The sequence below is a fragment of the Paroedura picta genome, chromosome 6 (assembly GCF_049243985.1).
Source record: "Paroedura picta isolate Pp20150507F chromosome 6, Ppicta_v3.0, whole genome shotgun sequence".
Lineage (NCBI taxonomy): Eukaryota > Metazoa > Chordata > Lepidosauria > Squamata > Gekkonidae > Paroedura > Paroedura picta.
In genome coordinates, this window is record NC_135374.1 from 84,011,136 (window position 1) to 84,025,971 (window position 14,836).

The 14,836-nt window shown below is 41.5% G+C and overlaps 1 long non-coding RNA gene across 1 annotated transcript in view; it reads right to left on the reverse strand.

Annotated features, from left to right (window-relative positions):
• Window positions 1-812: 812 nt before the first annotated feature.
• LOC143840719 (uncharacterized) overlaps window positions 813-14,836 on the reverse strand; it is a 37,625-nt gene continuing 23,601 nt past the window's right edge. The window contains exons 3-4 of the long non-coding RNA XR_013232347.1: window positions 11,716-11,824; window positions 813-883 (exon numbers count right to left, since the gene is read on the reverse strand). This is a non-coding gene — a long non-coding RNA (uncharacterized LOC143840719). The remainder of the gene's footprint in view (window positions 884-11,715; window positions 11,825-14,836) is intronic.

Below are 14,836 nucleotides of genomic sequence, written 5' to 3' on the forward strand. Positions count from 1 at the left end.
TTTCCTTCTCATGATGGGCAGGCTAGAAAAGTAATTAGAAAAACGTGGACATTCTCCTGCTACTTTTCCCAGACTAGTTAAGACTTTCCTGTTTAAAAAAGCCTTCGATTACTTTCACTGCTGTCTCGTTGGAATCTTGGATTGTTTCTATTGTGTTATTTAACATGTATTTAATTGTCTGTATATTTAATATATTTGATTATACTGTGCTTTGTAAACCACCTGATTAAGTATTGCAGACAGGAGCACAATTTCAGATTTGACAAGGGCAATATTCACAGCAATTCCTATTACTAAGTTAGGGGTGTTTATGAAAAAATTCAGAGTGAGATTGTCTGGCATTTAAAAACCTGAATTAATATTGCTTTAGGAAATCAATCTGATCATTGCTGTCATGGTTTCAATGAAACCACAACAACCAATTGAGATGAAATTTAAGCGCTCTGAGCCTTTGGGGAGGGTGGTATATAAATATGAATGAATGAATGAATGAATGAATGAATGAATGAATGAATGAATGAATGAATGAATGAATGAATGAATGAATGAATGAATAAGGGACTGTACCCCTCACCCAAGAAGGGTACAGTCCGTTAGAAATTTTCAGACAGGGGGAAAGTGCTTTTGCTTTTAGGATAATGAAAGTCTCATTTCTGTGGTAACGAAGGACTGTAACTTGGCATGGAAGTAAGTTTTTCCTTCTTTTCCCTCAAAAAAGGAATAAAGGTTCTCTTTCTTTACAAAAATAGAATTGGAGGTGATGATGGCTAAACGTTGTCTCCTCCCACACCTTACCTTGCTGCATTCCCTTCCTTTAAGCATTTTTTGCCCAGATCATCCCACTTTCTTTTGATACGAACTCAGGCAGGCCTCTTCTTTTAATCTGAATAAACAAACAAACAAAAAAAGTGTAGCACATACTAGAAAATAAGCCCACTGTAGTATAAATACAGCGGGCGCTAGCTGTTAGTCCTGGGCTCTCCCCCCTGCGCCACAGCCTACCTCAGGCAGTGGAGTCTGATCGGGTCTGTGGGCGGGTGGGGCGGTGAGGTGGTGGGGTGGCAGGCGCCGGCTCTGCCAGCCCTGCTGCCACCACCGCCTATCCTGGCTCTGCCACCACCGCCGATCGCGGCCCCGCCACTGCGCCGATCGCGGCACCTCCTCTGCTGCCACCGATCATGGCTCCGGCCTTGCCGGCGCCGATTGCGGCCCCGCAATTGGTCTCTTGCCACCGGACTGACAATCAAAGGACCCAATCGGCAGGCGCAAAGCACCTGCCGATCGGCCCCTTTGATTGTCAGTCCGGGGGAAGGGGCCCTTCCTCATCCTGGACAGGGCTCGCCCTCGGGGCCCTTACTGCTTTATTTAATCCGCTCCGCTAGGAGCGGTTAAAGATAGTCCTGGTACCAAGATCTATAGTCAGATTGTAAATGTAAAATAAACATAAATGTCATTAAATAAATTATAAACGGAAATCCAAATCAAACGATTATATTTCTTTAATATAATTTGCATAAAATAAATAATTTTATTGCAATAATTTCTGATATTCAGTAACAATCAGAAACATTCCAGCCCACCATTATTTTAGTACTCTCCTGTCTAAATTTCATGGGCATCTGTGAAACACTGTGGCATGACACAAAAACCAACCAAAAATATTTTTTAAAGGGTGGTGTGGCAACCTGCATTGTATGGATGCAACCGACTGGATCCATATAATGCAGGTTGCCATTGGAAACTAGAAATTTTGTCTGTGCTGATGTAAAATGCTGCGAAAAAGTGAAGGAATAAAAGAAGACAACTTTTATATGCATCCTTTAAAAATGTTTTTGGTTGGTTTGTGTGAGTCAAGCCACAATGTCTTTTGTTTCACTGATGTTGTAACCGTTTCCTATGGCTGCCTATAACTACTTGCTAAATTTCATGGGCAGCATGGAAAAGAATGATATAGCAGCTTTGTGGGTGACAGGAACAACATCCAATCAGAAGAGTTTGTCAATGGTGCCCCCAAATAGGATCATCCTGATTGGGCTTTCTGTATGCCACATTTCCCCTTTCTATCATTCATAGCATCCATATAGTAGCTTTGGCAAGACAGAAAGTCTTCAGATTCAGCTGCCCTCAGTGGGTGTTAAGTGATATTTAAGCCATGAGACACGCTCCTCCTCCAAGCCGTTACCAGAAATATATTATGTGGAACATATTAGGCTTTGTTTGCATGTGTTATTTCTAGAACTGTACCTGGTAGGCCAAGGTTTGTTATACTCCCTAACAAGCAAAGATATACATATTCCCAGCCCTAGGGAAGCGTGCCTAGCCTCAACCAGGGCCAGGGCCTTTTTGGTCTTGGCCCCTGCCTGGTGGAACTTCAGGCCCTGTGGGAGCTTTCAGTGTTCTGCAGGGCGTATAAAACGGAGCTCTTCCGCCAGGTCTATGGTTGAGGTTGGGATCGGCGAGGTAAATCTATTGCCCCCCTGAGCCTCCAGGCCTTCGGGCTCGGAACGAACATTGTTGGACCTCCTTCTCCACCCCCCCCCCTTAGTTATAGTTACAGTTAGAGGGGTGAGGAATGGGGTTTTCTGCCATGTTGGGAGTGTTTTAAAGTCTTTTAATGGGAGTTTTAATGGGGGGGCTTAGACATTGTGACCTGTCACGAGCCGTTTAGGGAGTGGCAGGAAAATAATAATAATAATAATAATAATAATAATAATAATAATAATAATAATAATAATAACAACAACAACAACAACAACAACAACAACAATAACAATAACAATAACAATAACAATAACAATAACAATAACAATAACAATAACAATAACAATAATAATAATATGCTCAAGAAGAGGCTTAAGCTTTGCAATTCCCCAAAGACAGGCAATGTGCCTATCATGCTTAGATGACAAAGGCAAAGGCTTGTTTATACTGGCCAGCAGTCAAGATTGTATAAATGGAAAGATTTGTGTACAAACTAAGGTTTTGCCCTTTGCCAACAGCACAAACACACACACACGCACATAAGCTTGCTCCACTGATGCAACTGATCAGTGACAGGAAGGGATAAAATTTCTCCCATGTGAAAGAGACAAGCTGATTCAGAATCACAGATGTTTTTGCATCTTTTATTTCCATATTTTCATCCACTCAGTATGCCATAATATGGATCTGGGGACTCCGGTTGAGATCCCTACTCTGCTATGGAAACTCAGTGGCTGATCTTGGACTAGTCACCTCAGCATAAAATACCTCATATGGTTGTTGTTGTGAGGATAAAGTAGAGGTGAGGGTCATTCATGCTTGGAGTCCCCATTCATGAGGAGAACAGAGCATAAATACCTATCTAAATAAATAAATGTATTTAAAAATGACAGCCCCTTAAACCCTGTTGATGATCCTTGAAAAGAGGAAGTAATCACACCAGCTCACATCTCCCTGGGCTTGCTGGGCAAGTGACCATTTTAATTTGAACGTATCTGCCTGTTTGCCTGAAATCTGGGAAGAAGGCTCCCTTGGGTGAGGGTTACACACCCTAGGAATCCATTCCAAATGTATGAAGAACAATATAATTTCTCAATGAAATCACTAAGGGTGAACAAAGAATATTTTTTAAAGGATCCCACAAGGATAATTATCATAAAAATACAAATAACTATTTCTATCACATTTTTCCCCAAGTATTTTTCCATCCAGCCATTCCTGATGCCACAGAATCTTTCCCAGCACCTGCTGCCTAAGATCCTTTTAATTAGAAATGCCAGAGGTTGAACCTGTAACCTGCCTGTGATATATATGGACCACTTTTGAACTCCCTTGTGAGACAGAAGTTGCATAGAAATTATAAAAAGCTGACAACAGCAGGAGGAAGAGGTATATCATGAGGAAGAGTGGGGTAGAATGAGTCAATGAATGGTACCTTGTAGAGGCACAATGATCTAAAAGCGCTGTAGGACTGGGTTTTTTTTAATGCTCCAAAAAATGAACTAAGCTATCACTTACTATTACAGTCTGGAGATGGAGCCTGTGATGTCTCTGGGAACTCAGTCTAAATAAGGCCCTATCCTCTCGTCTCTTTCACATTATGAATAAAAACATGAAATTAGTTTTATGTCAGAAGAACAACCCTTAAGACACTTGTAACTTATAATTATAATTTCTAAGCTGTTTGGCTTGTCAGTATCAAGGAATTCACAGCTTAAGACTTCCAGGGCTTTATAGGCTGTGACATGCTGTGCTGGCTCTGAAAATTAACTATGAATCGCTCATCTGCATCCTGATTTATTAACTACAATGAAAAACAGAAAGTTAGCAATGTACTGTACATTCATCTGGAGCGAGCGCAGAGGAAGCACTTAGTTATGCTCAGCAGCAAGTTGGTTGCTCAATGAATTAGGGTTTTTTTTCTTTTCTTTTTGGAAAGGAAAAAGAAATATAACTGGAAGGACGTCAACTTCACTGGGGACCGTTTTTCAACATTCAGTTTAAAATTGTACTTGGTCGGCAATGATTTCACAACCACTATTCATTTTTCAGGGCAAAAGTGAGGAAATGATAAATGAGCTTTAAAGGAATTTTTTAAAAGAATCATGTCATCTGCTTTAGCTTTCTAGGATGGCAACATATTTCTTTATTTAAAACCATTTATATCCTGCTGTTTAAAAACATTGATAATCACAATTTAAAAATTAAAAAAAAACTAACCCCTGCCTAAAAACATCATACTCAGACCCAACTCAGTGCATACAAGATTTACTATCCACATAGCCCTCAGAGTGGCTGAGTGGCATAACGCTACATATAATTGCACCTCCTCCTCACCTTTCCTGCTGTCTGGCTCTTCTCTGCCGCCATTTCATGCTTCTCCCCCTCCACAAGTGCTGCCGGAAATGGCAGAAGAGAGCAACACGATTTATACGCGACTCTCTTCCGCCTGTCAATCATGCCAGGCAGCCCTATCTCCATGCTTTGAAGGGCCTGCGATGGCCGCTAATTTAAAAAATATATATATATAGTTCTCCATTGAAATGCCTATGCATCTAAACATAAATGCATTATGCTTCTTTATTGCCACCGCTTATAGAATCATGATGCTTGCTTCTTTTTAAAATAAATCTCGTTCCTGGGGAAAAAATCTTTTTTGCCTTTGCCTGCGCGATTGGATGCCTATACGTTGCTGCAGGCATTTCACTTGGGGAAAAAACCTCCCTTCTGGTGCCGCTACCACCCCCCTCGCATGCACACACACACTACCCAGTGAGGGCTCACTGCCACTGCCTCCCCTCCCCTGAACACACATGTGTGTATGCACTCTGTGGAGTTTCCTTCCTGCGGGCGGCAAGGGCACCAGCCTGGGGGCTTTTCTCGCTGGCTGTCTCTTGCTGTGGGCTTGCAGCACTTCACCCTGCCTCCGCCCAGGAAAAAAAATGTTCTGCCATCGCCTGCAGGCTTGTCTACCTTTTCCTTCCTCCAAGATGTCAGACATTTTTTAAAAGACATTCCTGTCCCCAGAAGAGGGGGGCGGGAGCAAGGATGGGATGAGGCAGGTGCCTTTCATGCATTTGAGCCTCCGTACCTTTCTTTGGCTGGTGGGCTGCTAGCTGCTCTCCATTAGGTAGTGCTACAAATGTTGGTGAATCCACTTTTTGGGATTCACCAACTATCACTTTAAAATGGAGGATGTAGCTGGCTGGTTACTGCCCAGACACTGCATGTTGGCGACCTCATGTGGAGAGGCTACTAATGGTAAGCATTAAGGTAAAGGTAAAGGTATCCCCTGTGCAAGCACCGAGTCATGTCTGACCCTTGGGGTGACGCCCTCCAGCGTTTTCATGGCAGACTCAATACGGGGTGGTTTGCCAGTGCCTTCCCCAGTCATGACCGTTTACCCCCCAGCAAGCTGGGTACTCATTTTACCGACCTCGGAAGGATGGAAGGCTGAGTCAACCTTGAGCCAGCTGCTGGGATCGAACTCCCAGCCTCATGGGCAAAGCTTTCAGACGGCTGCCTTACCACTCTGCGCCACAAGAGGCTCTTATGGTAAGCATTACACTATATTTAAAGGGTATGGAAATGCTGTCAGGATTTGTCAAACAAATCAAGAATGCTCTGTAAATGCAGTGGAGCCACATGAAATGTCTGATCTCCCTCAGAAGCTCGTCATACAAATTGAGAGGCAGGTAATGGAAAGAAATTAATAGTACCCTACTGTTACTGCTATTGTTACAGCTCTTCAGTCAATGGTGTGTGCCCCCATCATGTGTTTGGCAAATCTGATTGGGGAGGATGCAAAACAAAATGGACACAACAGCCTCTCCAGAATTCTTGGAGCATTTTCCTCCAGTGGCCTGAATATTTTATGCAAGCTATGCAATGTACATTGGGGGATCTTGTGGTGGGAGATCAGCATGATGTAACATGTAGAGTGTCAGGTAAGAACTGCAAAGGCTTGGATTCAGATCTTCAGTCATGAATCTCACTGAATGACTTTTCAATGGTCACACTTTCAATGGTTTCATGCAAAGAACATGCACTGAAACAATAAAAATGTGAGATAATTTTTTAAAAAGCAGTTGTTTTAATGCCATTGCTGCAAAGATGATGAGAGAGGCTGATGTGCCCACCACAGGGACACTAATTTAGAGAAAGGTACCTGGACCCGAAGCAACTGGGGAATGAAGTAACAGTCTGAAAAGGCATGTGGGTTCCCAGAAGAATAAGTAGTAGCCAAAGCACTGTTTTAACAGAGGGATCAGGAAATGTGCAACAGTTAATCCAACTTTTCATCTAGAACTGCATTGTCAATTGCTAATTTGCAATCAATTTCTAAGTAATAAGATTTCTTTTAAGCAACTGTTGACAGTTTATAGTGTTTTTCCCTCTTACTTTCCCCAGCTTCCTCTCCGAAGTACCATTTCTAACACATGCACAGGTTGATAATGCTTCTAGTCATGCATGCAAAAAACATTGACATTTCCTGTTATCTTGCAGTGCCAAAAAATTAGTAATGCCTTCAACACTACCATGCCTCATGCATGTATCTTTCTCTTTCTGAGTGCACACACACACACACACACGCCTTCCCTCTAGAGAAACAGATGTTTGACTCGACTCATGTAAAAGACAAAAATTGAGTTACAGCTCCAGAGTGCAAGATCTGCAATGTTTGCTACAGTTTATTAATGTTAACCAAATAAAAATGACATTAGTGAAAAAGATCTACATGAGACTTCAGAACTCCCAAGATAAGGCCAGATGGTCACTTCTAACTGATCTAATCTTGTAAACTCTGTTGAGAGACAAGCTATTGATTGAATTTCTGACTTTAAATGCAGGCCCCATATCTACACATGTCCAAACTGATATCAGTTCTTTGAAATCCAATACAGAGGTGTAGATTGGGAGATGATGTTAGTTGCTCCCTATTAAAAATGTCAACCCCATCTGTTGTCTACCATCTTAACATGGTCTGTGTGGATTTTAAATAGATAAGTATCAAACTGAGATCTTATATTTGAAGATTTGTTTGAACTGAAGAATGAGGATAAATATAAAATTGTTCAACAAGAGAAAAACAAGATATAGGCCAATGGACAGGCAGGAGAACATACACCCAATACAAGGTTGCAAAATCAAACAGTTTTTTAACAACAAAGGACACTGAACATCTATGGTTCAATGAACCTGATATATTCTGAACTAAGATATTCCTATTGTATGAAATCCAGCTGAATCAAAATCAATAGGAGTCTTTCTATTGACTTAAATGGTATATGGGTGATACCATAATTAAGGTGGCTTGTGATCTTCCAAAATAAGGAAGAAGCCTTACATGCATCCTGGAAAATAAGGGACATCTGGCAGTAGATCAAAATTCACATCAAACGAGAGGCAAGTGCTACAGTACCAAATAACAGAGATATCAGACTTCCTTTTTTAAAAGATTGCTATTGAAACTCTCTGGAGCCCCAGCATCTGATGATTAAAATGTAAAGGTATTATTATCTCGCTATGCACATGGTTCATCTCTGGATACTCCTGTGACCCCCTGAACATCTGCCAAACTGCCACATTCTGATGACATTCCCTGAAGTCCTGCTTCAGATGGCAGATGACAGCCCCATCAAAGCAGCTATTCTGGGACTTGATACTCCTGAAAGACCACCAAGAACTTTGGTAAATATGGCTGCTCTTTAGCAACACATGGCCAAATGGCTGGTAGAAAGTGAACACTCTTTTGGTGTGTCCCTAGCAAAATAGACAGTTTTCTAAAGTCTGAAGCAGAGAGAGAAAGGGGGAAATAAAGAGGCTTTTCCAGAATAGCCAATTTGACACCAAACAGCTGTTGCTGTTTAAATTTCAGCAACAAAGGAAAGGGGCCATATGGACCAGTGCTTTTTCAGGAAATAGATAATGAAGAGGGCCGGGAACACTGAAAATCAAACATAAAAAGGAGATAGGTCCGTGTAATGTAAACTTTGAGAAATTAAAATATAACTACATCAGAATCTGTAGAGGTTGAGGAATGTTTTCATAAGACTCAGTACTATTGTCAGTAATGGTAATAAAGACATATCTACACTATAACAGTTTTATTCCTTTTTAATTATCCTTGTTTTTTTCCTCACAAGGAATTACTGGGTAGTGAGGGGGTTCAGAGTTCTTTTAAATCCCACCCCCTCTCCCTGCCTCACAGAGCTAGTTTCCGGAGATGAAGCACTGAACTAGTTTAAAGTATAGTGAGATGCTGAGACAGGGAACAGATGTTATACTATTAATAATTGGCATTTCACAGTATATTTTAAAGGCTCAAAATATTCATAAGTAGTGGTCTATGGTTGTCAATAGGCCAGAAGAAACATGTTATGTTCCAAGAAGAAGAATGACAACAACAACAACAACAACAGAGTTGGTTTTTATACTCCGCTTTTCACTACACAAAGAAGTCTCAAAGCCGCTTACAGTTGCTGTCCCTTCCTCTCCCCACAACAGACACCCTGTGGGGGTAGGTAGAGATGAGAGAGCTCTGACAGGTCTGCTCGGTGAGAACAGCACTACCAGGACTAGGGTTGCATGCTCTGGCATGCTCCGGCGTGTTTCGGCCACTTTGGCAAACACCGCAGCCCAAGGCAGCCAGCACCACAGTGCAGAGGAGAGTGGTGGCAGCGTTGCACCAGCTGGCACTCTCACACAGGTGCAGAGCTATGCACCTGCATGCGGGCACTTGCTGGTGCACTGACACTACCCCTCCCCCCCACACACACACACCACAGCACTGGCCACCTTGGGCTGCAGTGCTCGCCGTAGCGCGCCGGAGCACACAACCCTAATCAGGATAGTGACTAGCACACAAAGCCTTAATTCGTTTTAATGAGCAACTGAAACATCTAATCTCATGGAGGTAAATATAATATCTGGGCATGTGCTGCTAATAAAACTAATATTAGAGGGGAAGTTAGAGGAACCAGTTTGAAAATTTTGTACCCTTATAACCTGACAAGAGGCCTGTAAACTTGGACATTGGTATTCTCAGCAATGATACAGGTTAAGTAAGTTGCTAAAATAACATTTGAACCAGGGAACTTCCCAGCATATTATTTACACTTTTGCATATTATGTTAAACCAAAGTGGCTTCTTAATTTTTCCAAAGTAATTTTGAAACAAAAAAATAAGACTCCCAAATTATTACTGCTGTTAGTTACTCTTGTGCACAACTTAAAGTGAATTATTGCTACTTCAAGAGTAACTTCACAGCTCTCTAAGAATTTTCTAGGATATAAGTGCAGTCATGGAGACAGTAAACTTATTAATACTTTCCACTGTTTACCTGAAGCTATAGGCAAAAATAATAATTTGTAAAACCATATGCTATAGTCAAGAATGAAGAAATTAAATTTAGGGGATATAACCCAAGAACAGCTAGTTAAGACTAACCTCCATAAAACAAGAGAGTTTACTAGCAGCTTACATGTTCTGGTTTCTCTGAGATCTAGTCAAGATTAATTTGTGTTGGACTGAGTCCAATAACCAAATTTGTCAACTCATCCTTCTCATCTGGCTCACCTTGTAAGAAGTTAGATATTTTGGAGGTATTCCTAAGGAATCTCTGTGAAAACATGAAAATACAAAATCTCAAGCTTTCTGATAGTTCCGAAACTTATCTCTATTTGACCAGCGATGGAAGGGAGAGATAATGGATAATGTGTCACTATGATACTGTCAGAAACTTCAGGCCTGTGTACTTGTTGGGTTCACCCATTTCTGCCATTGAACTTGTATCACCTAAATGGAGTAAGCCAGAAAGCATTGGCAATGCCATTTCTGTAGAAGCACCTGGGCCATAAAGTTGAAATGAGTAGGTTTGGGATGCTATGGGAATATTTGGCCTCAGCACATAACAGTTTATCATTTTTCCAGACGGAGGACATCAAGATCCAGATTCCTAATTCCACATTTCAGCAGTATCATTAGATTCTTACATGAGATTTAAAGTAGATGTTGAGTATCTTTTCCTACATGAATGTCTTATCAACAATCATATGGAAGAAAAAAGAAATAAAGGGCAAAGGACATTTTTGACACATGTAGGCTTTTTCCTGATTTTAGAAACCAATTGAAACAGCTACAAATTTAGCCCCATTATGAAATTATAATATTTGTGTATATAATGAAGCTGCCAGTAAATAATTAGGCAGGATCAAAACATTCTTGAATTATCTATTGTAATTACTCCACTCCTGAATTGTACTGTCTGAACACGAAAATCCACACATTGAATAGCATTCGTGAAACACTGAATAGCATTCGTGAAATATCCAGCAACATGTGGATCCTCTCTTGATCTGCATGTTAACCCCATGACATATTTGAAGGAATGGTACAAAAGTTGGGGACACTTGAAAAAGAAATCTGATGCTCACAAGCAAGCCCTTGTTCTTGCATGCCAGACTGACATAATTGTTCCTACACCAGAGTATAGGCAATGGATGGTCTTATACTGTCTCTATGCATGCTAGAGTTTGGCAATTGCAGATATATGTGTTGTGTTGATGAATGTCTGTCATTTCACAGTATGCTGATCACAGTGTACAAGAGATATAGTGCAATCCTAAAGAGATTTATACCCTTCTATGCCCATTGAAACGAACAGGCTTAGACATGTGCAACTATGCTTCAGGTGGCATAGGTAGCCCCTGATTCAAGGATATGTGGCATATCCATTGACCATTTAATTTGATACTAGAGCTGCTCACTCCACTCACTGACCTCATAACCTGCTGTAGCACTTACAATATTGTTATCCACTCCACTTTGCCTGGGTTCATACTGAAGGGGATGTTTGATCCTGCTTTTCTCACATAATGAAAGCATTTTCAATCCATTTTGTTTCTTGACAAATAAATGTCATTTAAAAGAAATAAGAATGTCCTAATTTAAAAACATATAGCGTTTGGATTTTAACTGACTTTATTAAGAACTCAGCAAAAGCATACTTTTCTTCAACACTACTCCAAATGTATGGTGCTTTGACTTCTCTCATAGTTATTTCACTGAAAATTCTTCAATTTGTGGTCTAATGTTCCTCACACAGCCTTCTGACACATGGAACACTCATCTCATACCTGGAATCTATGATCTTGTGGGGGGGGAAATTAGCTTGTGCTGCTTAGCCGCCAATATATTTAATGGTTGCTGCAAGTGTAGACAAATATATATACCTTGTACACTTTGTTTCCTTTTACAGCAGATGTACAACCTTCTCCGTCTGTGCAGCTGTGGCTGAGTCTTCTCTTCAGGTTGCAGAAAGACTTCCATCTTGGCAGAAGTCTGTGAAAACAAACACTTTGGTAATGGGTTGCCAAGACTACTGTTTCTAATCTTCAAAAAGCTTGGCTTAGTGCCTGAGAACCCATGTCTTCATCACTGGCTGGCCAGTACAGAACAGGATAGCAACAGGGTCTGTCCGGTTCCATGCCTTGCATGTGCTTTCTAACCCCTTAGACGAGCCTTTTTTGACTTTTTTACCATTGAAAATCCCTTGAAACATTCTTCAGGTTTCAAGAAACCCCAGAAGTGGTGCAATTATACAGAATATGGTTTAGAAGCATAGCTGTGTACATGCCCATGCCCACCCCCTAAATGTTTAAGAAACCCAATAAATGTTTAAGAAATTTTAAAAAACATATAAAAACTTAGCTCCCACCTATTCAGGAAACCCTTCCATCAAGAAACCCCAGGGTTTCCTGAACCCCTAGTTGAAAAAGTCTGTCTTAGACCTATCCAGAGGCCACCCTAAATCTAACCCTTCTGTCACTGCATCTAAGAGTAGGAAAAAGGAAAGGCCAAGATCTGTCTTTTGTCACAGCAGCACAAATGAAAATTTGTATAGATGAGGTAAAGAACAAGGGTGGTATAGAACTGAGCTATAGAACTGAGCTATAGAACAAGGCTGCTCAGGTCTTTTCTTAAAGCCTAAACAGAAATGTGTACATTGCAGTGTTCCTTGTAGAAGCTTGGGAGAAAACAGCAACTTGATGGCTAGATGAGCAATCATGAACTCTTCAAGCAATGAGCAAACAAAATGTTGTTGTTAGGTGCAAAGTTGTGTCCAACCCATTGCAACCCCAGAAGGCCAGATCCTGAAGATGAAACTCAAATACTTTGGCTACCTCATGAGAAGGAAGGACTCCCTGGAGAAGAGCCTAATGCTGAGAGCGATTGAGGACAAAAGAAGAAGGGGGCAACAGACAATGAGGTGGCTGGATGAAGTCACTGAAACAGTCAGTGCAAACTTAAATGGACTCTGGGGAATGGTAGAGGACAGGAAGGCCTGGAGGATCATTGTCCTCGGGGTCACGATGCAAACAAAATAGACAATGGTAAAAAATAGCCTCTTGTGGCGCAGAGTGGTAAGGCAGCAGACATGCAGTCTGAAAGCTCTGCCCATGAGGTTGGGAATTCAATCCCAGCAGCCGGATCAAGGTTGACTCAGCTTTCCATCCTTCCAAGGTCGGTAAAATGAATACCCAGCTTGCTGGGGGGTAAAACGGTAATGACTGGGGAAGGCACTGGCAAACCACCCCATATTGAGTCTGCCATGAAAACGCTAGAGGGTGTCACCCCAAGGTTCAGACATGACCCAGTGCTTGCACCGGGGATACCTTTACCTTTTAAAAAAAAAATAGCAGAGGAACTGCATCATTCCTTAGCACCAGAAGTCTTGCCTAATAGGTACCTATGATATTTGCAAAATGTAAACATAATCCCTTTAGCAACTGTATCACTTTCTTCACTTGTAATATATTGAAATCTAAGTACAACAGAAGTGCTGTCCAGAGTAAATATGAAGATTGCCTACAAGTAATAAATGAAAACTGTATTGGTTGATTAGAAAATGATTGTCACAAAACTTTTTCTGACGCACGTGGGAATGCACTGGTGATTGAGAGCTGGCCAAAGCAGAGTGGTGGCCTTTGGAAGTGCATATTTTTAGAAGGTGGGCTCCAAATCAGATACCTTTACATTAGAAAGACTGGTTGGAGCAGAACCTAACAGATTTTTCTTTGCCACCCAGCAAGCCTTTGGATGTTCATTTTATAAATGGGTGCATTCCTCACAATAATTTGACCACTGAGGAAGACCCCTCAGGGTTGAAATGCATTTGGTCCATTCTATGTTGTTCTACAGAGCCTCTTGTGGCACAGAGTGGTCTGAAAACTTTGCCCATGAGGTTGGGAGTTCAATCCCAGCAGCCGGCTCAAGGTTGACTCAGCCTTCCATCCTTCCGAGGTTGGTAAAATGAGTACCCAGCTTGCTGGGGGGTAACGGTAATGACTGGGGAAGGCACTGGCAAACCACCCCGTATTGAGTCTGCCATGAAAACGCTAGAGGGCGTCACCCCAAGGGTCAGACATGACTCGGTGCTTGCACAGGGGATACCTTTACCTTTACCTTATGTTGTTCTAGTTCAGCAGTGGAATAGGCTGCCTAAGGAGGTGGTGAGCTCCCCCTCACTGGCAGTCTTCAAGCAAAGGCTGGATACACACTTTTCTTGGATGCTTTAGGATGCTTTGGGCTGATCCTGCGTTGAGCAGGGGGTTGGACTAGATGGCCTGTATGGCCCCTTCCAACTCTACGGTTCTATGATTCTATGATTCTACTCCATGTGTAGTTAGAAATGTGATGTTTTTAAATTATGATGACTATGTTTTTAATATGTTGAATTAGTGCCTGTCACTCAAGGCTCTCTGTTTCTGTGAAGAATTAACCCTTCACAGTCCTTAGTTGTTTGTACAGCACTTCTAAGCTCCTTAAAAGGGATGTCTACCCCACCTGCCAAGCTGAACAAAATTTAGTAACCATGCGTTTGACAGCTTCCACTGGTCCATTGTTACAAAACTTCCTTCGGCCCGGTAGGTTACAACCTGTACAGATCAGGTATCCTAAAAAATATTTGTTGCAGGATGGATCCCAAACTTCCTGCTTGGTGAACGTCATTTGGAAGAGCTGACATTTTGCAGGCTGGGGTCAGTAATAACGGATCTATGGACAGCAAAATGCCAGATAATTTCATTTTTGCAGCTGATATGTATTTTCTGAAAATAGGGCAATAAATTCCTTAGCTAACTTCCCCCCTAGTGAAAATTCATATGTACATCTATGACTGACTACAAATATCCTGGTATAAAGCTATTTTGCAGGAGCTGGCTACATAGATTAGTTTTATTAGAATTTTGGGTATTCTTGGTTCTCAGGGAGCAATAAGAAATAATAGGGAGAAATAAAGGAAGGTCTTTCTGTGAGGTGCCACTTTATGTATCTGTTATGATTGCTGATCTA